The sequence below is a fragment of the Ambystoma mexicanum genome, chromosome 11 (genome assembly GCF_040938575.1).
Source record: "Ambystoma mexicanum isolate Mex_15411 chromosome 11, UKY_AmexF1_1, whole genome shotgun sequence".
NCBI lineage: Eukaryota > Metazoa > Chordata > Amphibia > Caudata > Ambystomatidae > Ambystoma > Ambystoma mexicanum.
The window spans coordinates 822,145,335-822,169,676 of record NC_090934.1 but is presented as its reverse complement, the minus strand read 5'-3'; the positions used below and the strand labels follow the sequence as shown (position 1 = coordinate 822,169,676).

General features: G+C 46.2%; 18 non-coding genes across 18 annotated transcripts; all 18 read left to right on the top strand.

The window, feature by feature from the left end:
• The first annotated feature begins 1,388 nt into the window (after nt 1-1,388).
• TRNAN-GUU (transfer RNA asparagine (anticodon GUU)) lies at nt 1,389-1,462 on the top strand. Its single transcript has one exon. It is a non-coding gene; the product is annotated as a tRNA-Asn (tRNA).
• Nucleotides 1,463-1,775: 313 nt separating this feature from the next.
• TRNAW-CCA (transfer RNA tryptophan (anticodon CCA)) lies at nt 1,776-1,847 on the top strand. The gene has a single exon. It is a non-coding gene; the product is annotated as a tRNA-Trp (tRNA).
• Nucleotides 1,848-3,637: 1,790 nt separating this feature from the next.
• On the top strand, nt 3,638-3,711 carry TRNAN-GUU (transfer RNA asparagine (anticodon GUU)). Its single transcript has one exon. It is a non-coding gene; the product is annotated as a tRNA-Asn (tRNA).
• Nucleotides 3,712-4,024: 313 nt separating this feature from the next.
• TRNAW-CCA (transfer RNA tryptophan (anticodon CCA)) lies at nt 4,025-4,096 on the top strand. The gene has a single exon. It is a non-coding gene; the product is annotated as a tRNA-Trp (tRNA).
• A 1,790-nt stretch (nt 4,097-5,886) lies between these two features.
• Nucleotides 5,887-5,960, top strand: TRNAN-GUU (transfer RNA asparagine (anticodon GUU)). The gene has a single exon. It is a non-coding gene; the product is annotated as a tRNA-Asn (tRNA).
• Nucleotides 5,961-6,273: 313 nt separating this feature from the next.
• TRNAW-CCA (transfer RNA tryptophan (anticodon CCA)) lies at nt 6,274-6,345 on the top strand. Its single transcript has one exon. It is a non-coding gene; the product is annotated as a tRNA-Trp (tRNA).
• A 2,177-nt stretch (nt 6,346-8,522) lies between these two features.
• On the top strand, nt 8,523-8,594 carry TRNAW-CCA (transfer RNA tryptophan (anticodon CCA)). Its single transcript has one exon. It is a non-coding gene; the product is annotated as a tRNA-Trp (tRNA).
• Nucleotides 8,595-10,384: 1,790 nt separating this feature from the next.
• On the top strand, nt 10,385-10,458 carry TRNAN-GUU (transfer RNA asparagine (anticodon GUU)). The gene has a single exon. It is a non-coding gene; the product is annotated as a tRNA-Asn (tRNA).
• Nucleotides 10,459-12,627: 2,169 nt separating this feature from the next.
• On the top strand, nt 12,628-12,701 carry TRNAN-GUU (transfer RNA asparagine (anticodon GUU)). Its single transcript has one exon. It is a non-coding gene; the product is annotated as a tRNA-Asn (tRNA).
• Nucleotides 12,702-13,014: 313 nt separating this feature from the next.
• Nucleotides 13,015-13,086, top strand: TRNAW-CCA (transfer RNA tryptophan (anticodon CCA)). Its single transcript has one exon. It is a non-coding gene; the product is annotated as a tRNA-Trp (tRNA).
• A 2,177-nt stretch (nt 13,087-15,263) lies between these two features.
• On the top strand, nt 15,264-15,335 carry TRNAW-CCA (transfer RNA tryptophan (anticodon CCA)). The gene has a single exon. It is a non-coding gene; the product is annotated as a tRNA-Trp (tRNA).
• Nucleotides 15,336-17,126: 1,791 nt separating this feature from the next.
• On the top strand, nt 17,127-17,200 carry TRNAN-GUU (transfer RNA asparagine (anticodon GUU)). Its single transcript has one exon. It is a non-coding gene; the product is annotated as a tRNA-Asn (tRNA).
• A 313-nt stretch (nt 17,201-17,513) lies between these two features.
• Nucleotides 17,514-17,585, top strand: TRNAW-CCA (transfer RNA tryptophan (anticodon CCA)). Its single transcript has one exon. It is a non-coding gene; the product is annotated as a tRNA-Trp (tRNA).
• Nucleotides 17,586-19,375: 1,790 nt separating this feature from the next.
• On the top strand, nt 19,376-19,449 carry TRNAN-GUU (transfer RNA asparagine (anticodon GUU)). Its single transcript has one exon. It is a non-coding gene; the product is annotated as a tRNA-Asn (tRNA).
• A 313-nt stretch (nt 19,450-19,762) lies between these two features.
• Nucleotides 19,763-19,834, top strand: TRNAW-CCA (transfer RNA tryptophan (anticodon CCA)). Its single transcript has one exon. It is a non-coding gene; the product is annotated as a tRNA-Trp (tRNA).
• Nucleotides 19,835-21,624: 1,790 nt separating this feature from the next.
• TRNAN-GUU (transfer RNA asparagine (anticodon GUU)) lies at nt 21,625-21,698 on the top strand. Its single transcript has one exon. It is a non-coding gene; the product is annotated as a tRNA-Asn (tRNA).
• A 313-nt stretch (nt 21,699-22,011) lies between these two features.
• Nucleotides 22,012-22,083, top strand: TRNAW-CCA (transfer RNA tryptophan (anticodon CCA)). Its single transcript has one exon. It is a non-coding gene; the product is annotated as a tRNA-Trp (tRNA).
• A 2,066-nt stretch (nt 22,084-24,149) lies between these two features.
• On the top strand, nt 24,150-24,221 carry TRNAW-CCA (transfer RNA tryptophan (anticodon CCA)). Its single transcript has one exon. It is a non-coding gene; the product is annotated as a tRNA-Trp (tRNA).
• The last annotated feature ends 121 nt before the right edge of the window (nt 24,222-24,342 follow it).

The following is a 24,342-nucleotide window of genomic DNA, read 5'->3' as shown; positions in this document are numbered from 1 at the left end:
AAAGGGGGTCGGCAGTCTAGTGGCAATGCCCATCACTTTGTAGTTTGGGTTTGTGAGTTCAGGTACCGGTCTGGTGTCAGAAAACTGTAAGCGCCCTCCCAATCAACTGTCGGTCCTGGATTGTGAGGATTTCCCCTTATACTGGTCTCAGTAGACACATTTCCATTTTACTTTTTCACTCTCGCATTGCCTATTTCTCTCTCTCTCATAGATACATTATAGACAAGAGAGACATTGTCAGCGAGAGGGTTGCACAGCACCTTCCCCCATTTCCCTAAGTGCATTGCATGGGGCTCTGGGAGGCGTGCACATTTGTCTGAAACACAAAGATCCACTGGCAATAAAAGGCGTAGGACCCCAGTTCGCATTTCTTAGAATTTGAGGAGGCACTCAGAGTTGTCTCGGGCGTGACTGTACCTTTCATAGGAGATGTGCTAATCCCCAAACCCTCTTCCTTTGTCCCAGTAATCTGTCCTAGGGCCTCTAGCAAGTTGTTTTCTGAAACAAAGCTTACCTGAACCTCCTGTAAAATTGGAAACTTTTCAGTAGCAGTACAGTGCAGTATATAGCATTCCTGTTGCGCACAGCATCTAGATCCAAAAATTGCTTATTCTACCCCAGAAATTAGAATTCACCCAGTCAAACAGAGGGATCTATAAAGAGCATGGCAAGTAGTTAACATAAGCTACTTCCCCCAAGTTCTCTTGGTGCACTCTGCTGCCCTCTTTTAACAGAAGAATGCAACTGCAGGTCTTGCTTCTCAGCAAGGTACCTACATATAGAAACCTTGGTGCACTCTTGCTAAATCTGCTGGAATGTGTCTTCTATTGTGCCCAAGGTGGTTGTGTATTTGGGGACTCAGGGAAGCAAGGGAGCAGTCTAATGCACTGCAGTGCTAAGAGAGGCATGCCTTTTTCAGAAAAAAGTTCAGGTTTTCTGCCAATCAGAAAAAAATAGCAATGCAATCAGGCCAAAGGCAGAACACACATGCCAGTGAGTCTCTGTGGTGCAATTGGTTAGCGCGTTCGGCTGTTAACCGAAAAGACGCTGCTGTTTTTGGCACAAAGACACAGAGTGTTCCACTCAGTAAACCTGAGTCATTTCTCCCGTGTTCTCTGGGTTCAGCCTACTGTCCCCTTTTAACACAAGTGCGCAACTGTGGCTTTCTCCTCATAGCAAGTTATGCCTACACAGAGGACATTTGGTGCACTGTTGATGGGCTCTGTCCTCTACTAAATCCCCTGTGTTTGTGGATTAGGGGAGGTAGGGAAGTGCTTGATACCCTGATTTGCTGTGGGAAATAGAGCTATTTTAGAAATATTTTCAGGTTGCCTGGGAAGCATAAGCAAACAGCACACCAATCAGGCCCCAGTGTAAGCACTGCATGAGTTTCTGTGGCGCAATCGGTTAGCGCGTTCGGCTGTTAACCGAAAGGTTGGTGGTTCAAGCCCACCCAGGGACGATGCATTTTGGCTCAAAAATTCAGCATGACTGACTATGAACTTCTGTTTACCTCTCGCAGGTCTCGTCTGCTGACGTCCAAAAAATCCAATAAACTGCAAGCAATTCTTCTCGCTTGCTTTAGTTTTTCAAAACTTGCCATTCAATTCATAAACATCAAGACTTCATGGGAAGGGTTTGGCTGCAGCGTGTACTGATGCACAGAAGGAAGCTATCCTAGCCAGTCTACTTAAAGAAGCAATGAGGCTTTGCAGGTGCATGTACGTCTCCTACCTTTATTCTGTCATCAGACACACCAGGTGGACTGCCGCAAGGACCTCGTGGCGCAATGGTAGCGCGTCTGACTCCAGATCAGAAGGTTGCGTGTTCAAATCACGTCGGGGTCATATTTGCTTTTCCCACTCTGAAATATAAAATTGCTCTTCAGTATCTCGTTATTTCAACCTGACTGCATCTTTGTGCTCTGGGCCTAGTTGTTCTGGCGTTTCGAATGTAAGCTTTGCAGCAGGGAAGTATCATATTGACAGACACCCATGAAGGACATGGTCAACCTTTAAAGCAGGCCAATCTCTATGTTTTACTGGATGCAGCAGAAGTATTTCCTCTTTACCATCTCTTCAAGTGGGCCTGACTGATGTGCTGTTTTGTGCACGCTACGTGGGCTTTGTAAAGCATACCTCTGCCATTTGCATGGCCTCCTAGCGCTGTCAATATTTTCGTGTAATCGCTGAATGCTGCACTGTCCTGGGAACTCTAGGTGTGACTAAAGGATATATGCTGGGGCCCCGAAAGGGGGTCGGCAGTGTAGTGGCAATGCCCATCACTTTGCAGTTTGGGTTTGTGAGTTCAGGTACCGGTCTGGTGTCAGAAAACTGTAAGCGCCCTCCCAATCAACTGTCGGTCCTGGATTGTGAGGATTTCCCCTTATACTGGTCTCAGTAGACACATTTCCATTTTACTTTTTCACTTTCGCATTGCCTATTTCTCTCTCTCTCATAGTTACATTATAGACAAGAGAGACATTGTCAGCGAGTGGGCTTCACAGCACCTTCCCCCCTTTCCCTAAGTGCATTGCATGGGGCTCTGGGAGGCGTGCACATTTGTCTGAAACACAAAGATCCACTGGCAATAAAAAGCGTAGGTCCCTAGTTTGCATTTCTTAGAATTTGAGGTGACACTCAGAGTTGTCTCGGGCGTGACTGTACCTTTCATAGGAGATGTGCTAATCCCCAAACCCTCTTCCTTTGTCCCAGTAATCTGTCTTAGTGCCTCTAGCAAGTTGTTTTCTGAAACAAAGCTTACCTGAACATCCTGTAAAATTGGTAACTTTTCAGTAGCAGTACAGTGCAGTATATAGCATTCCTGTTGCGCACAGCATCTAGATCCAAAAATTGCTTACTCTACCCCAGAAATTAGAATTCACCCAGTCAAACAGAGGGATCTATAAAGAGCATGGCAAGTAGTTAATATAAGCTACTTCCCCCAAGTTCTCTTGGTGCACTCTGCTGCCATCTTTTAACAGAAGAATGCAACTGCAGGTCTTGCTTCTCAGAAAGGTACCTACATATAGAAACCTTGGTGCACTCTTGCTAAATCTGCTGGAATGTGTCTTCTATTGTGCCCAAGGTGGTTGTGTATTTGGCGACTCAGGGAAGCAAGGGAGCAGTCTAATGCACTGCAGTGCTAAGAGAGGCATGCCTTTTTCAGAAAAAAGTTCAGGTTTTCTGCCAATCAGAAAAAAATAGCAATACAATCAGGCCAAAGGCAGAACACACATGCCAGTGAGTCTCTGTGGTGCAATTGGTTAGCGCGTTCGGCTGTTAACCGAAAAGACGCTGCTGTTTTTGGCACAAAGACACAGAGTGTTCCACTCAGTAAACCTGAGTCATTTCTCCCGTGTTCTCTGGGTTCAGCCTACTGTCCCCTTTTAACACAAGTGCGCAACTGTGGCTTTCTCCTCATAGCAAGTTATGCCTACACAGAGGACATTTGGTGCACTGTTGATGGGCTCTGTCCTCTACTAAATCCCCTGTGTTTGTGGATTACGGGAGGTAGGGAAGTGCTTGATACCCTGATTTGCTGTGGGAAATAGAGCTATTTTAGAAATATTTTCAGGTTGCCTGGGAAGCATAAGCAAACAGCACACCAATCAGGCCCCTGTGTAAGAACTGCATGAGTCTCTGTGGCGCAATCGGTTAGCGCGTTCGGCTGTTAACCGAAAGGTTGGTGGTTCAAGCCCACCCAGGGACGATGCATTTCGGCTCAAAAATTCAGCATGACCAACTATGAACTTCTGTTTACCTCTCGCAGGTCTCGTCTGCTGACGTCCAAAAAATCCAATAAACTGTAAGCAATTCTTCTCGCTTGCTTTAGTTTTTCAAAACTTGCCATTCAATTCATAAACATCAAGACTTCATGGGAAGGGTTTGGCTGCAGCGTGTACTGATGCACAGAAGGAAGCTATCCTAGCCAGTCTACTTAAAGAAGCAATGAGGCTCTGCAGGTGCATGTACGTCTCCTACCTTTATTCTGTCATCAGACACACCAGGTGGACTGCCGCAAGGACCTCGTGGCGCAATGGTAGCGCGTCTGACTCCAGATCAGAAGGTTGCGTGTTCAAATCACGTCGGGGTCATATTTGCTTTTCCCACTCTGAAATATAAAATTGCTCTTCAGTATCTCGTTATTTCAACCTGACTGCATCTTTGTGCTCTGGGCCTAGTTGTTCTGGCGTTTCGAATGTAAACTTTGCAGCAGGGAAGTATCATATTGACAGACACCCATGAAGGACATGGTCAACCTTTAAAGCAGGCCAATCTCTATGTTTTACTGGATGCAGCAGAAGTATTTCCTCTTTACCATCTCTTCAAGTGGGCCTGACTGATGTGCTGTTTTGTGCACGCTACGTTGGCTTTGTAAAGCATACCTCTGCCATTTGCATGGCCTCCTAGCGCTGTCAATATTTTCGTGTAATCGCTGAATGCTGCACTGTCCTGGGAACTCTAGGTGTGACTAAAGGATATATACTGGGGCCCCGAAAGGGGGTCGGCAGTCTAGTGGCAATGCCCATCACTTTGCAGTTTGGGTTTGTGAGTTCAGGTACCGGTCTGGTGTCGGAAACCTGTAAGCGCCCTCCCAATCAACTGTCGGTCCTGGATTGTGAGGATTTCCCCTTATACTGGTCTCAGTAGACACATTTCCATTTTACTTTTTCACTCTCGCATTGCCTATTTCTCTCTCTCTCATAGTTACATTATAGACAAGAGAGACATTGTCAGCGAGAGGGCTTCACAGCACCTTCCCCCCTTTCCCTAAGTGCATTGCAAGGGGCTCTGGGAGGCGTGCACATTTGTCTGAAACACAAAGATCCACTGGCAATAAAAAGCGTAGGTCCCTAGTTTGCATTTCTTAGAATTTGAGGTGACACTCAGAGTTGTCTCGGGCGTGACTGTACCTTTCATAGGAGATGTGCTAATCCCCAAACCCTCTTCCTTTGTCCCAGTAATCTGTCTTAGTGTCTCTAGCAAGTTGTTTTCTGAAACAAAGCTTACCTGAACATCCTGTAAAATTGGTAACTTTTCAGTAGCAGTATAGTGCAGTATATAGCATTCCTGTTGCGCACAGCATCTAGATCCAAAAATTGCTTACTCTACCCCAGAAATTAGAATTCACCCAGTCAAACAGAGGGATCTAAAAAGGACATGGCAAGTAGTTAACATAAGCTACTTCCCCCAAGTTCTCTTGGTGCACTCTGCTGCCCTCTTTTAACAGAAGAATGCAACTGCAGGTCTTGCTTCTCAGCAAGGTACCTACATATAGAATCCTTGGTGCACTCTTGCTAAATCTGCTGGAATGTGTCTTCTATTGTGCCCAGGGTGGTTGTGTATTTGGGGACTCAGGGAAGCAAGGGAGCAGTCTAATGCACTGCAGTGCTAAGAGAGGCATGCCTTTTTCAGAAAAAAGTTCAGGTTTTCTGCCAATCAGAAAAAAATAGCAATGCAATCAGGCCAAAGGCAGAGCACACATGCCAGTGAGTCTCTGTGGCGCAATTGGTTAGCGCGTTCGGCTGTTAACCGAAAAGACGCTGCTGTTTTTGGCACAAAGACACAGAGTGTTCCACTCAGTAAACCTGAGTCATTTCTCCCGTGTTCTCTGGGTTCAGCCTACTGTCCCCTTTTAACACAAGTGCGCAACTGTGGCTTTCTCCTCATAGCAAGTTATGCCTACACAGAGGACATTTGGTGCACTGTTGATGGGCTCTGTCCTCTACTAAATCCCCTGTGTTTGTGGATTAGGGGAGGTAGGGAAGTGCTTGATACCCTGATTTGCTGTGGGAAATAGAGCTATTTTAGAAATATTTTCAGGTTGCCTGGGAAGCATAAGCAAACAGCACACCAATCAGGCCCCAGTGTAAGCAATGCATGAGTCTCTGTGGCGCAATCGGTTAGCGCGTTCGGCTGTTAACCGAAAGATTGGTGGTTCAAGCCCACCCAGGGACGATGCATTTTGGCTCAAAAATTCAGCATGACCAACTATGAACTTCTGTCTACCTCTCGCAGGTCTCGTCTGCTGACGTCCAAAAAATCCAATAAACTGTAAGCAATTCTTCTCGCTTGCTTTAGTTTTTCAAAACTTGCCATTCAATTCATAAACATCAAGACTTCATGGGAAGGGTTTGGCTGCAGCGTGTACTGATGTACAGAAGGAAGCTATCCTAGCCAGTCTACTTAAAGAAGCAATGAGGCTCTGCAGGTGCATGTACGTCTCCTACCTTTATTCTGTCATCAGACACACCAGGAGCAATGCCACAAGGACCTCGTGGCGCAATGGTAGCGCGTCTGACTCCAGATCAGAAGGTTGCGTGTTCAAATCACGTCGGGGTCATACTTCCTATTCCCACTCTGAAATACAAGATTGCTCTTCAGTATCTCGTTATTTCAACCTGACTGCATCTTTGTGCTCTGGGCCTAGTTGTTCTGGGGTTTTGAATGGAAACTTTGCAGCAGGGAAGTATCATATTGACAGACACCCATGAAGGACATGGTCAACCTTTAAAGCAGGCCAATCTCTATGTTTTACTGGATGCAGCAGAAGTATTTCCTCTTTACCATCTCTTCAAGTGGGCCTGACTGATGTGCTGTTTTGTGCACGCTACGTGGGCTTTGTAAAGCATACCTCTGCCATTTGCATGGCCTCCTAGCGCTGTCAATATTTTCGTGTAATCGCTGAATGCTGCACTGTCCTGGGAACTCTAGGTGTGACTAAAGGATATATGCTGGGGCCCCGAAAGGGGGTCGGCAGTCTAGTGGCAATGCCCATCACTTTGCAGTTTGGGTTTGTGAGTTCAGGTACCGGTCTGGTGTCGGAAACCTGTAAGCGCCCTCCCAATCAACTGTCGGTCCTGGATTGTGAGGATTTCCTCTTATACTGGTCTCAGTAGACACATTTCCATTTTACTTTTTCACTTTCGCATTGCCTATTTCTCTCTCTCTCATAGTTACATTATAGACAAGAGAGACATTGTCAGCGAGAGGGCTTCACAGCACCTTCCCCCCTTTCCCTAAGTGCATTGCATGGGGCTCTGGGAGGCGTGCACATTTGTCTGAAACACAAAGATCCACTGGCAATAAAAAGCATAGGTCCCTAGTTTGCATTTCTTAGAATTTGAGGTGACACTCAGAGTTGTCTCGGGCGTGACTGTACCTTTCATAGGAGATGTGCTAATCCCCAAACCCTCTTCCTTTGTCCCAGTAATCTGTCTTAGTGCCTCTAGCAAGTTGTTTTCTGAAACAAAGCTTACCTGAACATCCTGTAAAATTGGTAACTTTTCAGTAGCAGTACAGTGCAGTATATAGCATTCCTGTTGCGCACAGCATCTAGATCCAAAAATTGCTTACTCTACCCCAGAAATTAGAATTCACCCAGTCAAACAGAGGGATCTATAAAGAGCATGGCAAGTAGTTAACATAAGCTACTTCCCCCAAGTTCTCTTGGTGCACTCTGCTGCCATCTTTTAACAGAAGAATGCAACTGCAGGTCTTGCTTCTCAGAAAGGTACCTACATATAGAAACCTTGGTGCACTCTTGCTAAATCTGCTGGAATGTGTCTTCTATTGTGCCCAAGGTGGTTGTGTATTTGGCGACTCAGTGAAGCAAGGGAGCAGTCTAATGCACTGCAGTGCTAAGAGAGGCATGCCTTTTTCAGAAAAAAGTTCAGGTTTTCTGCCAATCAGAAAAAAATAGCAATGCAATCAGGCCAAAGGCAGAACACACATGCCAGTGAGTCTCTGTGGCGCAATTGGTTAGCGCGTTCGGCTGTTAACCGAAAAGACGCTGCTGTTTTTGGCACAAAGACACAGAGTGTTCCACTCAGTAAACCTGAGTCATTTCTCCCGTGTTCTCTGCGTTCAGCCTACTGTCCCCTTTTAACACAAGTGCGCAACTGTGGCTTTCTCCTCATAGCAAGTTATGCCTACACAGAGGACATTTGGTGCACTGTTGATGGGCTCTGTCCTCTACTAAATCCCCTGTGTTTGTGGATTACGGGAGGTAGGGAAGTGCTTGATACCCTGATTTGCTGTGGGAAATAGAGCTATTTTAGAAATATTTTCAGGTTGCCTGGGAAGCATAAGCAAACAGCACACCAATCAGGCCCCAGTGTAAGCACTGCATGAGTCTCTGTGGCGCAATCGGTTAGCGCGTTCGGCTTTTAATCGTAAGGTTGGTGGTTCAAGCCCACCCAGGGACGATGCATTTTGTCTCAAAAATTCAGCATGACCAACTATGAACTTCTGTTTACCTCTCGCAGGTCTCGTCTACTGACGTCCAAAAAATCCAATAAACTGCAAGCAATTCTTCTCGCTTGCTTTAGTTTTTCAAAACTTGCCATTCAATTCATAAACATCAAGACTTCATGGGAAGGGTTTGGCTGCAGCGCTTACTGATGCACAGAAGGAGGCTATCCTAGCCAGTCTACTTAAAGAAGCAATGAGGCTTTGCAGGTGCATGTACGTCTCCTACCTTTATTCTGTCATCAGACACACCAGGTGGACTGCCACAAGGACCTCGTGGCGCAATGGTAGCGCGTCTGACTCCAGATCAGAAGGTTGTGTGTTCAAATCACGTCGGGGTCATATTTGCTTTTCCCACTCTGAAATATAAAATTGCTCTTCAGTATCTCGTTATTTCAACCTGACTGCATCTTTGTGCTCTGGGCCTAGTTGTTCTGGCGTTTCGAATGTAAACTTTGCAGCAGGGAAGTATCATATTGACAGACACCCATGAAGGACATGGTCAACCTTTAAAGCAGGCCAATCTCTATGTTTTACTGGATGCAGCAGAAGTATTTCCTCTTTACCATCTCTTCAAGTGGGCCTGACTGATGTGCTGTTTTGTGCACACTACGTGGGCTTTGTAAAGCATACCTCTGCCATTTGCATGGCCTCCTAGCGCTGTCAATATTTTCGTGTAATCGCTGAATGCTGCACTGTCCTGGGAACTCTAGGTGTGACTAAACGATATATGCTGGGGCCCCGAAAGGGGGTCGGCAGTCTAGTGGCAATGCCCATCACTTTGCAGTTTGGGTTTGTGAGTTCAGGTACCGGTCAGGTGTCGGAAACCTGTAAGCGCCCTCCCAATCAACTGTCGGTCCTGGATTGTGAGGATTTCCCCTTATACTGGTCTCAGTAGACACATTTCCATTTTACTTTTTCACTCTCGCATTGCCTATTTCTCTCTCTCTCATAGATACATTATAGACAAGAGAGACATTGTCAGCGAGAGGGCTTCACAGCACCTTCCCCCATTTCCCTAAGTGCATTGCAAGGGGCTCTGGGAGGCGTGCACATTTGTCTGAAACACAAAGATCCACTGGCAATAAAAAGTGTAGGTCCCTAGTTTGCATTTCTTAGGATTTGAGGTGACACTCAGAGTTGTCTCGGGCGTGACTGTACCTTTCATAGGAGATATGCTAATCCCCAAACCCTCTTCCTTTGTCCCAGTAATCTGTCCTAGGGCCTCTAGCAAGTTGTTTTCTGAAACAAAGCTTACCTGAACATCCTGTAAAATTGGTAACTTTTCAGTAGCAGTACAGTGCAGTATATAGCATTCCTGTTGCGCACAGCATCTAGATCCAAAAATTGCTTATTCTACCCCAGAAATTAGAATTCACCCAGTCAAACAGAGGGATCTATAAAGATCATGGCAAGTAGTTAACATAAGCTACTTCCCCCAAGTTCTCTTGGTGCACTCTGCTGCCCTCTTTTAACAGAAGAATGCAACTGCAGGTCTTGCTTCTCAGCAAGGTACCTACATATAGAAACCTTGGTGCACTCTTGCTAAATCTGCTGGAATGTGTCTTCTATTGTGCCCAAGGTGGTTGTGTATTTGGGGACTCAGGGAAGCAAGGGAGCAGTCTAATGCACTGCAGTGCTAAGAGAGGCATGCCTTTTTCAGAAAAAAGTTCAGGTTTTCTGCCAATCAGAAAAAAATGGCAATGCAATCAGGCCAAAGGCAGAACACACATGCCAGTGAGTCTCTGTGGCGCAATTGGTTAGCGCGTTCGGCTGTTAACCGAAAAGACGCTGCTGTTTTTGGCACAAAGACACAGAGTGTTCCACTCAGTAAACCTGAGTCATTTCTCCCGTGTTCTCTCGGTTCAGCCTACTGTCCCCTTTTAACACAAGTGCGCAACTGTGGCTTTCTCCTCATAGCAAGTTATGCCTACACAGAGGACATTTGGTGCACTGTTGATGGGCTCTGTCCTCTACTAAATCCCCTATGTTAGTGGATTAGTGGAGGTAGGGAAGTGCTTGATACCCTGATTTGCTGTGGGAAATAGAGCTATTTTAGAAATATTTTCAGGTTGCCTGGGAAGCATAAGCAAACAGCACACCAATCAGGCCCCAGTGTAAGCACTGCATGAGTCTCTGTGGCGCAATCGGTTAGCGCGTTCGGCTGTTAACCGAAAGGTTGGTGGTTCAAGCCCACCCAGGGACGATGCATTTTGGCTCAAAAATTCAGCATGACCAACTATGAACTTCTGTTTACCTCTCGCAGGTCTCGTCTGCTGACGTCCAAAAAATCCAATAAACTGCAAGCAATTCTTCTCGCTTGCTTTAGTTTTTCAAAACTTGCCATTCAATTCATAAACATCAAGACTTCATGGGAAGGGTTTGGCTGCAGCGTGTACTGATGCACAGAAGGAAGCTATCCTAGCCAGTCTACTTAAAGAAGCAATGAGGCTCTGCAGGTGCATGTACGTCTCCTACCTTTATTCTGTCATCAGACACACCAGGTGGACTGCCACAAGGACCTCGTGGCGCAATGGTAGCGCGTCTGACTCCAGATCAGAAGGTTGCGTGTCACGTCGGGGTCATATTTGCTTTTCCCACTCTGAAATATAAAATTGCTCTTCAGTATCTCGTTATTTCAACCTGACTGCATCTTTGTGCTCTGGGCCTAGTTGTTCTGGCGTTTCGAATGTAAGCTTTGCAGCAGGGAAGTATCATATTGACAGACACCCATGAAGGACATGGTCAACCTTTAAAGCAGGCCAATCTCTATGTTTTACTGGATGCAGCAGAAGTATTTCCTCTTTACCATCTCTTCAAGTGGGCCTGACTGATGTGCTGTTTTGTGCACGCTACGTGGGCTTTGTAAAGCATACCTCTGCCATTTGCATGGCCTCCTAGCGCTGTCAATATTTTCGTGTAATCGCTGAATGCTGCACTGTCCTGGGGACTCTAGGTGTGACTAAAGGATATATACTGGGGCCCCGAAAGGGGGTCGGCAGTCTAGTGGCAATGCCCATCACTTTGCAGTTTGGGTTTGTGAGTTCAGGTACCGGTCTGGTGTCGGAAACCTGTAAGCGCCCTCCCAATCAACTGTCGGTCCTGGATTGTGAGGATTTCCCCTTATACTGGTCTCAGTAGACACATTTCCATTTTACTTTTTCACTCTCGCATTGCCTATTTCTCTCTCTCTCATAGTTACATTATAGACAAGAGAGACATTGTCAGCGAGAGGGCTTCACAGCACCTTCCCCCATTTCCCTAAGTGCATTGCAAGGGGCTCTGGGAGGCGTGCACATTTGTCTGAAACACAAAGATCCACTGGCAATAAAAAGCGTAGGTCCCTAGTTTGCATTTCTTAGAATTTGAGGTGACACTCAGAGTTGTCTCGGGCGTGACTGTACCTTTCATAGGAGATGTGCTAATCCCCAAACCCTCTTCCTTTGTCCCAGTAATCTGTCTTAGTGTCTCTAGCAAGTTGTTTTCTGAAACAAAGCTTACCTGAACATCCTGTAAAATTGGTAACTTTTCAGTAGCAGTACAGTGCAGTATATAGCATTCCTGTTGCGCACAGCATCTAGATCCAAAAATTGCTTACTCTACCCCAGAAATTAGAATTCACCCAGTCAAACAGAGGGATCTATAAAGAGCATGGCAAGTAGTTAACATAAGCTACTTCCCCCAAGTTCTCTTGGTGCACTCTGCTGCCCTCTTTTAACAGAAGAATGCAACTGCAGGTCTTGCTTCTCAGCAAGGTACCTACATATAGAATCCTTGGTGCACTCTTGCTAAATCTGCTGGAATGTGTCTTCTATTGTGCCCAAGGTGGTTGTGTATTTGGGGACTCAGGGAAGCAAGGGAGCAGTCTAATGCACTGCAGTGCTAAGAGAGGCATGCCTTTTTCAGAAACAAGTTCAGGTTTTCTGCCAATCAGAAAAAAATAGCAATGCAATCAGGCCAAAGGCAGAACACACATGCCAGTGAGTCTCTGTGGCGCAATTGGTTAGCGCGTTCGGCTGTTAACCGAAAAGACGCTGCTGTTTTTGGCACAAAGACACAGAGTGTTCCACTCAGTAAACCTGAGTCATTTCTCCCGTGTTCTCTGGGTTCAGCCTACTGTCCCCTTTTAACACAAGTGCGCAACTGTGGCTTTCTCCTCATAGCAAGTTATGCCTATACAGAGGACATTTGGTGCACTGTTGATGGGCTCTGTCTTCTACTAAATCCCCTGTGTTTGTGGATTAGGGGAGGTAGGGAAGTGCTTGATACCCTGATTTGCTGAGGGAAATAGAGCTATTTTAGAAATATTTTCAGGTTGCCTGGGAAGCATAAGCAAACAGCACACCAATCAGGCCCCAGTGTAAGCACTGCATGAGTCTCTGTGGCGCAATCGGTTAGCGTGTTCGGCTGTTAACCGAAAGGTTGATGGTTCAAGCCCACCCAGGGACGGTGCATTTTGGCTCAAAAATTCAGCATGACCAACTATGAACTTCTGTTTACCTCTCGCAGGTCTCGTCTGCTGACGTCCAAAAAATCCAATAAACTGCAAGCAATTCTTCTCGCTTGCTTTAGTTTTTCAAAACTTGCCATTCAATTCATAAACATCAAGACTTCATGGGAAGGGTTTGGCTGCAGCGTGTACTGATGCACAGAAGGAAGCTATCCTAGCCAGTCTACTTAAAGAAGCAATGAGGCTCTGCAGGTGCATGTACGTCTCCTACCTTTATTCTGTCATCAGACACACCAGGTGGACTGCCACAAGGACCTCGTGGCGCAATGGTAGCGCGTCTGACTCCAGATCAGAAGGTTGCGTGTTCAAATCACGTCGGGGTCATATTTGCTTTTCCCACTCTGAAATACAAAATTGCTCTTCAGTATCTCGTTATTTCAACCTGACTGCATCTTTGTGCTCTGGGCCTAGTTGTTCTGGCGTTTCGAATGTAAGCTTTGCAGCAGGGAAGTATCATATTGACAGACACCCATGAAGGACATGGTCAACCTTTAAAGCAGGCCAATCTCTATGTTTTACTGGATGCAGCAGAAGTATTTCCTCTTTACCATCTCTTCAAGTGGGCCTGACTGATGTGCTGTTTTGTGCACGCTACGTGGGCTTTGTAAAGCATACCTCTGCCATTTGCATGGCCTCCTAGCGCTGTCAATATTTTCGTGTAATCGCTGAATGCTGCACTGTCCTGGGAACTCTAGGTGTGACTAAAGGATATATGTTGGGGCCCCGAAAGGGGGTCGGCAGTCTAGTGGCAATGCCCATCACTTTGCAGTTTGGGTTTGTGAGTTCAGGTACCGGTCTGGTGTCGGAAACCTGTAAGCGCCCTCCCAATCAACTGTCGGTCCTGGATTGTGAGGATTTCCCCTTATACTGGTCTCAGTAGACACATTTCCATTTTACTTTTTCACTCTCGCATTGCCTATTTCTCTCTCTCTCATAGTTACATTATAGACAAGAGAGACATTGTCAGCGAGTGGGCTTCACAGCACCTTCCCCCCTTTCCCTAAGTGCATTGCATGGGGCTCTGGGAGGCGTGCACATTTGTCTGAAACACAAAGATCCACTGGCAATAAAAAGCGTAGGTCCCTAGTTTGCATTTCTTAGAATTTGAGGTGACACTCAGAGTTGTCTCGGGCGTGACTGTACCTTTCATAGGAGATGTGCTAATCCCCAAATCCTCTTCCTTTGTCCCAGTAATCTGTCTTAGTGCCTCTAGCAAGTTGTTTTCTGAAACAAAGCTTACCTGAACATCCTGTAAAATTGGTAACTTTTCAGTAGCAGTACAGTGCAGTATATAGCATTCCTGTTGCGCACAGCATCTAGATCCAAAAATTGCTTACTCTACCCCAGAAATTAGAATTCACCCAGTCAAACAGAGGGATCTATAAAGAGCATGGCAAGTAGTTAACATAAGCTACTTCCCCCAAGTTCTCTTGGTGCACTCTGCTGCCATCTTTTAACAGAAGAATGCAACTGCAGGTCTTGCTTCTCAGAAAGGTACCTACATATAGAAACCTTGGTGCACTCTTGCTAAATCTGCTGGAATGTGTCTTCTATTGTGCCCAAGGTGGTTGTGTATTTGGCGACTCAGGGAAGCAAGGGAGCAGTCTAATGCACTGCAGTGCTAAGAGAGGCATGCCTTTTTCAGAAAAAAGTTCAGGTTTTCTGCCAATCAGAAAAAAATAGCAATGCAATCAGGCCAAAGGCAGAACACACATGCCAGTGAGTCTCTGTGGCGCAATTGGTTAGCGCGTTCGGCTGTTAACCGAAAAGACGCTGCTGTTTTTGGCACAAAGACACAGAGTGTTCCACTCAGTAAACCTGAGTCATTTCTCCCGTGTTCTCTGGGTTCAGCCTATTGTCCCCTTTTAACACAAGTGCGCAACTGTGGCTTTCTCCTCATAGCAAGTTATGCCTACACAGAGGACATTTGGTGCACTGTTGATGGGCTCTGTCCTCTACTAAATCCCCTGTGTTTGTGGATTACGGGAGGTAGGGAAGTGCTTGATACCCTGATTTGCTGTGGGAAATAGAGCTATTTTAGAAATATTTTCAGGTTGCCTGGGAAGCATAAGCAAACAGCACACCAATCAGGCCCCTGCGTAAGAACTGCATGAGTCTGTGTGGCGCAATCGGTTAGCGCGTTCAGCTGTTAACCGAAAGGTTGGTGGTTCAAGCCCACCCAGGGACGGTGCATTTTGGCTCAAAAATTCAGCGTGACCAACTATGGACTTCTGTTTACCTCTCGCAGGTCTCGTCTGCTGACGTTCAAAAAATCCAATAAACTGCAAGCAATTCTTCTCGCTTGCTTTAGTTTTTCAAAACTTGCCATTCAATTCATAAACATCAAGACTTCATGGGAAGGGTTTGGCTGCAGCGTGTACTGATGCACAGAAGGAAGCTATCCTAGCCAGTCTACTTAAAGAAGCAATGAGGCTTTGCAGGTGCATGTACGTCTCCTACCTTTATTCTGTCATCAGACACACCAGGTGGACTGCCACAAGGACCTCGTGGCGCAATGGTAGCGCGTCTGACTCCAGATCAGAAGGTTGTGTGTTCAAATCACGTCGGGGTCATACTTCCTTTTCCCACTCTGAAATATAAAATTGCTCTTCATTATCTCGTTATTTCAACCTGACTGCATCTTTGTGCTCTGAGCCTAGTTGTTCTGGCGTTTCGAATGTAAGCTTTGCAGCAGGGAAGTATCATATTGACAGACACCCATGAAGGACATGGTCAACCTTTAAAGCAGGCCAATCTCTATGTTTTACTGGATGCAGCAGAAGTATTTCCTCTTTACCATCTCTTCAAGTGGGCCTGACTGATGTGCTGTTTTGTGCACACTACGTGGGCTTTGTAAAGCATACCTCTGCCATTTGCATGGCCTCCTAGCGCTGTCAATATTTTCGTGTAATCGCTGAATGCTGCACTGTCCTGGGAACTCTAGGTGTGACTAAAGGATATATGCTGGGGCCCCGAAAGGGGGTCGGCAGTCTAGTGGCAATGCCCATCACTTTGCAGTTTGGGTTTGTGAGTTCAGGTACCGGTCAGGTGTCGGAAACCTGTAAGCGCCCTCCCAATCAACTGTCGGTCCTGGATTGTGAGGATTTCCCCTTATACTGGTCTCAGTAGACACATTTCCATTTTACTTTTTCACTCTCGCATTGCCTATTTCTCTCTCTCTCATAGATACATTATAGACAAGAGAGACATTGTCAGCGAGAGGGCTTCACAGCACCTTCCCCCCTTTCCCTAAGTGCATTGCAAGGGGCTCTGGGAGGCGTGCACATTTGTCTGAAACACAAAGATCCACTGGCAATAAAAAGCGTAGGTCCCTAGTTTGCATTTCATAGAATTTGAGGTGACACTCAGAGTTGTCTCGGGCGTGACTGTACCTTTCATAGGAGATATGCTAATCCCCAAACCCTCTTCCTTTGTCCCAGTAATCTGTCTTAGTGTCTCTAGCAAGTTGTTTTCTGAAACAAAGCTTACCTGAACATCCTGTAAAATTGGGAACTTTTCAGTAGCAGTACAGTGCAGTATATAGCATTCCTGTTGCGCACAGCATCTAGATCCAAAAATTGCTTACTCTACCCCAGAAATTAGAATTCACCCAGTCAAACAGAGGGATCTATAAAGAGCATGGCAAGTAGTTAACATAAGCTACTTCCCCCAAGTTCTCTTGGTGCACTCTGCTGCCCTCTTTTAACAGAAGAATGCAACTGCAGGTCTTGCTTCTCAGCAAGGTACCTACATATAGAATCCTTGGTGCACTCTTGCTAAATCTGCTGGAATGTGTCTTCTATTGTGCCCAGGGTGGTTGTGTATTTGGGGACTCAGGGAAGCAAGGGAGCAGTCTAATGCACTGCAGTGCTAAGAGAGGCATGCCTTTTTTCAGAAAAAAGTTCAGGTTTTCTGCCAATCAGAAAAAAATAGCAATGCAATCAGGCCAAAGGCAGAGCACACATGCCAGTGAGTCTCTGTGGCGCAATTGGTTAGCGCGTTCGGCTGTTAACCGAAAAGACGCTGCTGTTTTTGGCACAAAGACACAGAGTGTTCCACTCAGTAAACCTGAGTCATTTCTCCCGTGTTCTCTGGGTTCAGCCTACTGTCCCCTTTTAACACAAGTGCGCAACTGTGGCTTTCTCCTCATAGCAAGTTATGCCTACACAGAGGACATTTGGTGCACTGTTGATGGGCTCTGTCCTCTACTAAATCCCCTGTGTTTGTGGATTAGGGGAGGTAGGGAAGTGCTTGATACCCTGATTTGCTGTGGGAAATAGAGCTATTTTAGAAATATTTTCAGGTTGCCTGGGAAGCATAAGCAAACAGCACACCAATCAGGCCCCAGTGTAAGCAATGCATGAGTCTCTGTGGCGCAATCGGTTAGCGCGTTCGGCTGTTAACCGAAAGATTGGTGGTTCAAGCCCACCCAGGGACGATGCATTTCGGCTCAAAAATTCAGCATGACCAACTATGAACTTCTGTCTACCTCTCGCAGGTCTCGTCTGCTGACGTCCAAAAAATCCAATAAACTGCAAGCAATTCTTCTCGCTTGCTTTAGTTTTTCAAAACATGATGTTCAATTCATAAACATCAAGACTTCATGGGAAGGGTTTGGCTGCAGCGTGTACTGATGCACAGAAGGAAGTTATCCTAGCCAGTCTACTTAAAGAAGCAATGAGGCTCTGCAGGTGCATGTACGTCTCCTACCTTTATTCTGTCATCAGACACACCAGGAGCATTGCCACAAGGACCTCGTGGTGCAATGGTAGCGCGTCTGACTCCAGATCAGAAGGTTGCGTGTTCAAATCACGTCGGGGTCAGATTTGCTTTTCCCACTCTGAAATACAAAATTGCTCTTCAGTATCTCGTTATTTCAACCTGACTGCATCTTTGTGCTCTGGGCCTAGTTGTTCTGGGGTTTTGAATGGAAACTTTGCAGCAGGGAAGTATCATATTGACAGACACCCATGAAGGACATGGTCAACCTTTAAAGCAGGACAATCTCTATGTTTTACTGGATGCAGCAGAAGTATTTCCTCTTTACCATCTCTTCAAGTGGGCCTGACTGATGTGCTGTTTTGTGCACGCTACGTGGGCTTTGTAAAGCATACCTCTGCCATTTGCATGGCCTCCTAGCGCTGTCAATATTTTCGTGTAATCGCTGAATGCTGCACTGTCCTGGGAACTCTAGGTGTGACTAAACGATATATGCTGGGGCCCCGAAAGGGGGTCGGCAGTCTAGTGGCAATGCCCATCACTTTGCAGTTTGGGTTTGTGAGTTCAGGTACCGGTCTGGTGTCAGAAAACTGTAAGCGCCCTCCCAATCAACTGTCGGTCCTGGATTGTGAGGATTTCCCCTTATACTGGTCTCAGTAGACACATTTCCATTTTACTTTTTCACTCTCGCATTGCCTATTTCTCTCTCTCTCATAGATACATTATAGACAAGAGAGACATTGTCAGCGAGAGGGTTGCACAGCACCTTCCCCCATTTCCCTAAGTGCATTGCATGGGGCTCTGGGAGGCGTGCACATTTGTCTGAAACACAAAGATCCACTGGCAATAAAAGGCGTAGGACCCCAGTTCGCATTTCTTAGAATTTGAGGAGGCACTCAGAGTTGTCTCGGGCGTGACTGTACCTTTCATAGGAGATGTGCTAATCCCCAAACCCTCTTCCTTTGTCCCAGTAATCTGTCTTAGTGCCTCTAGCAAGTTGTTTTCTGAAACAAAGCTTACCTGAACATCCTGTAAAATTGGTAACTTTTCAGTAGCAGTACAGTGCAGTATATACCATTCCTGTTGCGCACAGCATCTAGATCCAAAAATTGCTTACTCTACCCCAGAAATTAGAATTCACCCAGTCAAACAGAGGGATCTATAAAGAGCATGGCAAGTAGTTAACATAAGCTACTTCCCCCAAGTTCTCTTGGTGCACTCTGCTGCCCTCTTTTAACAGAAGAATGCAACTGCAGGTCTTGCTTCTCAGCAAGGTACCTACATATAGAATCCTTGGTGCACTCTTGCTAAATCTGCTGGAATGTGTCTTCTATTGTGCCCAGGGTGGTTGTGTATTTGGGGACTCAGGGAAGCAAGGGAGCAGTCTAATGCACTGCAGTGCTAAGAGAGGCATGCCTTTTTCAGAAAAAAGTTCAGGTTTTCTGCCAATCAGAAAAAAATAGCAATGCAATCAGGCCAAAGGCAGAGCACACATGCCAGTGAGTCTCTGTGGCGCAATTGGTTAGCGCTTTCGGCTGTTAACCGAAAAGACGCTGCTGTTTTTGGCACAAAGACACAGAGTGTTCCACTCAGTAAACCTGAGTCATTTCTCCCGTGTTCTCTGGGTTCAGCCTACTGTCCCCTTTTAACACAAGTGCGCAACTGTGGCTTTCTCCTCATAGCAAGTTATGCCTACACAGAGGACATTTGGTGCACTGTTGATGGGCTCTGTCCTCTACTAAATCCCCTGTGTTTGTGGATTAGGGGAGGTAGGGAAGTGCTTGATACCCTGATTTGCTGTGGGAAATAGAGCTATTTTAGAAATATTTTCAGGTTGCCTGGGAAGCATAAGCAAACAGCACACCAATCAGGCCCCAGTATAAGCACTGCATGAGTCTCTGTGGCGCAATCGGTTAGCGCGTTCGGCTGTTAACCGAAAGGTTGGTGGTTCAAGCCCACCCAGGGACGATGCATTTTGGCTCAAAAATTCAGCATGACCAACTATGAACTTCTGTTTACCTCTCGCAGGTCTCGTCTGCTGACGTCCAAAAAATCCAATAAACTGCAAGCAATTCTTCTCGCTTGCTTTAGTTTTTCAAAACTTGCCATTCAATTCATAAACATCAAGACTTCATGGGAAGGGTTTGGCTGCAGCGTGTACTGATGCACAGAAGGAAGCTATCCTAGCCAGTCTACTTAAAGAAGCAATGAGGCTCTGCAGGTGCATGTACGTCTCCTACCTTTATTCTGTCATCAGACACACCAGGTGGACTGCCACAAGGACCTTGTGGCGCAATGGTAGCGTGTCTGACTCCAGATCAGAAGGTTGCGTGTTCAAATCATGTCGGGGTCATATTTGCTTTTCCCACTCTGAAATACAAAATTGCTCTTCAGTATCTCGTTATTTCAACCTGACTGCATCTTTGTGCTCTGGGCCTAGTTGTTCTGGCGTTTCGAATGTAAGCTTTGCAGCAGGGAAGAATCATATTGACAGACACCCATGAAGGACATGGTCAACCTTTAAAGCAGGCCAATCTCTATGTTTTACTGGATGCAGCAGAAGTATTTCCTCTTTACCATCTCTTCAAGTGGGCCTGACTGATGTGCTGTTTTGTGCACGCTACGTGGGCTTTGTAAAGCATACCTCTGCCAATTGCATGGCCTCCTAGCGCTGTCAATATTTTCGTGTAATCGCTGAATGCTGCACTGTCCTGGGAACTCTAGGTGTGACTAAAGGATATATGTTGGGGCCCCGAAAGGGGGTCGGCAGTCTAGTGGCAATGCCCATCACTTTGCAGTTTGGGTTTGTGAGTTCAGGTACCGGTCTGGTGTCGGAAACCTGTAAGCGCCCTCCCAATCAACTGTCGGTCCTGGATTGTGAGGATTTCCCCTTATACTGGTCTCAGTAGACACATTTCCATTTTACTTTTTCACTCTCGCATTGCCTATTTCTCTCTCTCTCATAGTTACATTATAGACAAGAGAGACATTGTCAGCGAGTGGGCTTCACAGCACCTTCCCCCCTTTCCCTAAGTGCATTGCATGGGGCTCTGGGAGGCGTGCACATTTGTCTGAAACACAAAGATCCACTGGCAATAAAAAGCGTAGGTCCCTAGTTTGCATTTCTTAGAATTTGAGGTGACACTCAGAGTTTTCTCGGGCGTGACTGTACCTTTCATAGGAGATGTGCTAATCCCCAAACCCTCTTCCTTTGTCCCAGTAATCTGTCTTAGTGCCTCTAGCAAGTTGTTTTCTGAAACAAAGCTTACCTGAACATCCTGTAAAATTGGTAACTTTTCAGTAGCAGTACAGTGCAGTATATAGCATTCCTGTTGCGCACAGCATCTAGATCCAAAAATTGCTTACTCTACCCCAGAAATTAGAATTCACCCAGTCAAACAGAGGGATCTATAAAGAGCATGGCAAGTAGTTAACATAAGCTACTTCCCCCAAGTTCTCTTGGTGCACTCTGCTGCCCTCTTTTAACAGAAGAATGCAACTGCAGGTCTTGCTTCTCAGCAAGGTACCTACATATAGAAACCTTGGTGCACTCTTGCTAAATCTGCTGGAATGTGTCTTCTATTGTGCCCAAGGTGGTTGTGTATTTGGCGACTCAGGGAAGCAAGGGAGCAGTCTAATGCACTGCAGTGCTAAGAGAGGCATGCCTTTTTCAGAAAAAAGTTCAGGTTTTCTGCCAATCAGAAAAAAATAGCAATGCAATCAGGCCAAAGGCAGAACACACATGCCAGTGAGTCTCTGTGGCGCAATTGGTTAGCGCGTTCGGCTGTTAACCGAAAAGACGCTGCTGTTTTTGGCACAAAGACACAGAGTGTTCCACTCAGTAAACCTGAGTCATTTCTCCCGTGTTCTCTGGGTTCAGCCTACTGTCCCCTTTTAACACAAGTGCGCAACTGTGGCTTTCTCCTCATAGCAAGTTATGCCTACACAGAGGACATTTGGTGCACTGTTGATGGGCTCTGTCCTCTACTAAATCCCCTGTGTTTGTGGATTAGGGGAGGTAGGGAAGTGCTTGATACCCTGATTTGCTGTGGGAAATAGAGCTATTTTAGAAATATTTTCAGGTTGCCTGGGGAGCATAAGCAAACAGCACACCAATCAGGCCCCAGTGTTAGCAATGCATGAGTCCCTGTGGCGCAATCGGTTAGCGCGTTCGGCTGTTAACCGAAAGGTTGGTGGTTCAAGCCCACCCAGGGGCGATGCATTTTGTCTCAAAAATTCAGCATGACCAACTATGAACTTCTGTTTACCTCTCGCAGGTCTCGTGTGCTGACGTCCAAAAAATCCAATAAACTGCAAGCAATTCTTCTGGCTTGCTTTAGTTTTTCAAAACTTGCCATTCAATTCATAAACATCAAGACTTCATGGGAAGGGTTTGGCTGCAGCGTGTACTGATGCACAGAAGGAAGCTATCCTAGCCAGTCTACTTAAAGAAGCAATGAGGCTCTGCAGGTGCATGTACGTCTCCTACCTTTATTCTGTCATCAGACACACCAGGTGGACTGCCACAAGGACCTTGTGGCGCAATGGTAGCGCATCTGACTCCAGATCAGAAGGTTTCGTGTTCAAATCACGTCGGGGTCATATTTGCTTTTCCCACTCTGCAATATAAAATTGCTCTTCAGTATCTCGTTATTTCAACCTGACTGCATCTTTGTGCTCTGGGCCTAGTTGTTCTGGCGTTTCGAATGTAAGCTTTGCAGCAGGGAAGTATCATATTGACAGACACCCATGAAGGACATGGTCAACCTTTAAAGCAGGCCAATCTCTATGTTTTACTGGATGCAGCAGAAGTATTTCCTCTTTACCATCTCTTCAAGTGGGCCTGACTGATGTGCTGTTTTGTGCACGCTACGTGGGCTTTGTAAAGCATACCTCTGCCATTTGCATGGCCTCCTAGCGCTGTCAATATTTTCGTGTAATCGCTGAATGCTGCACTGTCCTGGGAACTCTAGGTGTTACTAAAGGATATATGCTGGGGCCCCGAAAGGGGGTCAGCAGTGTAGTGGCAATGCCCATCACTTTGCAGTTTGGGTTTGTGAGTTCAGGTACCGGTCTGGTGTCAGAAAACTGTAAGCGCCCTCCCAATCAACTGTCGGTCCTGGATTGTGAGGATTTCCCCTTATACTGGTCTCAGTAGACACATTTCCATTTTACTTTTTCACTTTCGCATTGCCTATTTCTCTCTCTCTCATAGTTACATTATAGACAAGAGAGACATTGTCAGCGAGTGGGCTTCACAGCACCTTCCCCCCTTTCCCTAAGTGCATTGCATGGGGCTCTGGGAGGCGTGCACATTTGTCTGAAACACAAAGATCCACTGGCAATAAAAAGCGTAGGTCCCTAGTTTGCATTTCTTAGAATTTGAGGTGACACTCAGAGTTGTCTCGGGCGTGACTGTACCTTTCATAGGAGATGTGCTAATCCCCAAACCCTCTTCTTTTGTCCCAGTAATCTGTCTTAGTGCCTGTAGCAAGTTGTTTTCTGAAACAAAGCTTACCTGAACATCCTGTAAAATTGGTAACTTTTCAGTAGCAGTACAGTGCAGTATATAGCATTCCTGTTGCGCACAGCATCTAGAGGTGCACTCTGCTGCCATCTTTTAACAGAAGAATGCAACTGCAGGTCTTGCTTCTCAGAAAGGTACCTACATATAGAAACCTTGGTGCACTCTTGCTAAATCTGCTGGAATGTGTCTTCTATTGTGCCCAAGGTGGTTGTGTATTTGGCGACTCAGGGAAGCAAGGGAACAGTCTAATGCACTGCAGTGCTAAGAGAGGCATGCCTTTTTCAGAAAAAAGTTCAGGTTTTCTGCCAATCAGAAAAAAATAGCAATGCAATCAGGCCAAAGGCAGAACACACATGCCAGTGAGTCTCTGTGGTGCAATTGGTTAGCGCGTTCGGCTGTTAACCGAAAAGACGCTGCTGTTTTTGGCACAAAGACACAGAGTGTTCCACTCAGTAAACCTGAGTCATTTCTCCCGTGTTCTCTGGGTTCAGCCTACTGTCCCCTTTTAACACAAGTGCCCAACTGTGGCTTTCTCCTCATAGCAAGTTATGCCTACACAGAGGACATTTGGTGCACTGTTGATGGGCTCTGTCCTCTACTAAATCCCCTGTGTTTGTGGATTACGGGAGGTAGGGAAGTGCTTGATACCCTGATTTGCTGTGGGAAATAGAGCTATTTTAGAAATATTTTCAGGTTGCCTGGGAAGCATAAGCAAACAGCACACCAATCAGGCCCCAGTGTAAGCACTGCATGAGTCTCTGTGGCGCAATCGGTTAGCGCGTTCGGCTCTTAATCGTAAGGTTGGTGGTTCAAGCCCACCCAGGGACGATACATTTTGTCTCAAAAATTCAGCATGACCAACTATGAACTTCTGTTTACCTCTCGCAGGTCTCGTCTGCTGACGTCCAAAAAATCCAATAAACTGCAAGCAATTCTTCTCGCTTGCTTTAGTTTTTCAAAACTTGCCATTCAATTCATAAACATCAAGACTTCATGGGAAGGGTTTGGCTGCAGCGTGTACTGATGCACAGAAGGAAGCTATCCTAGCCAGTCTACTTAAAGAAGCAATGAGGCTCTGCAGGTGCATGTACGTCTCCTACCTTTATTCTGTCATCAGACACACCAGGTGGACTGCAGCAAGGACCTCGTGGCGCAATGGTAGCGCGTCTGACTCCAGATCAGAAGGTTGCGTGTTCAAATCACGTCGGGGTCATATTTGCTTTTCCCACTCTGAAATATAAAATTGCTCTTCAGTATCTCGTTATTTCAACCTGACTGCATCTTTGTGCTCTGGGCCTAGTTGTTCTGGCGTTTCGAATGTAAACTTTGCAGCA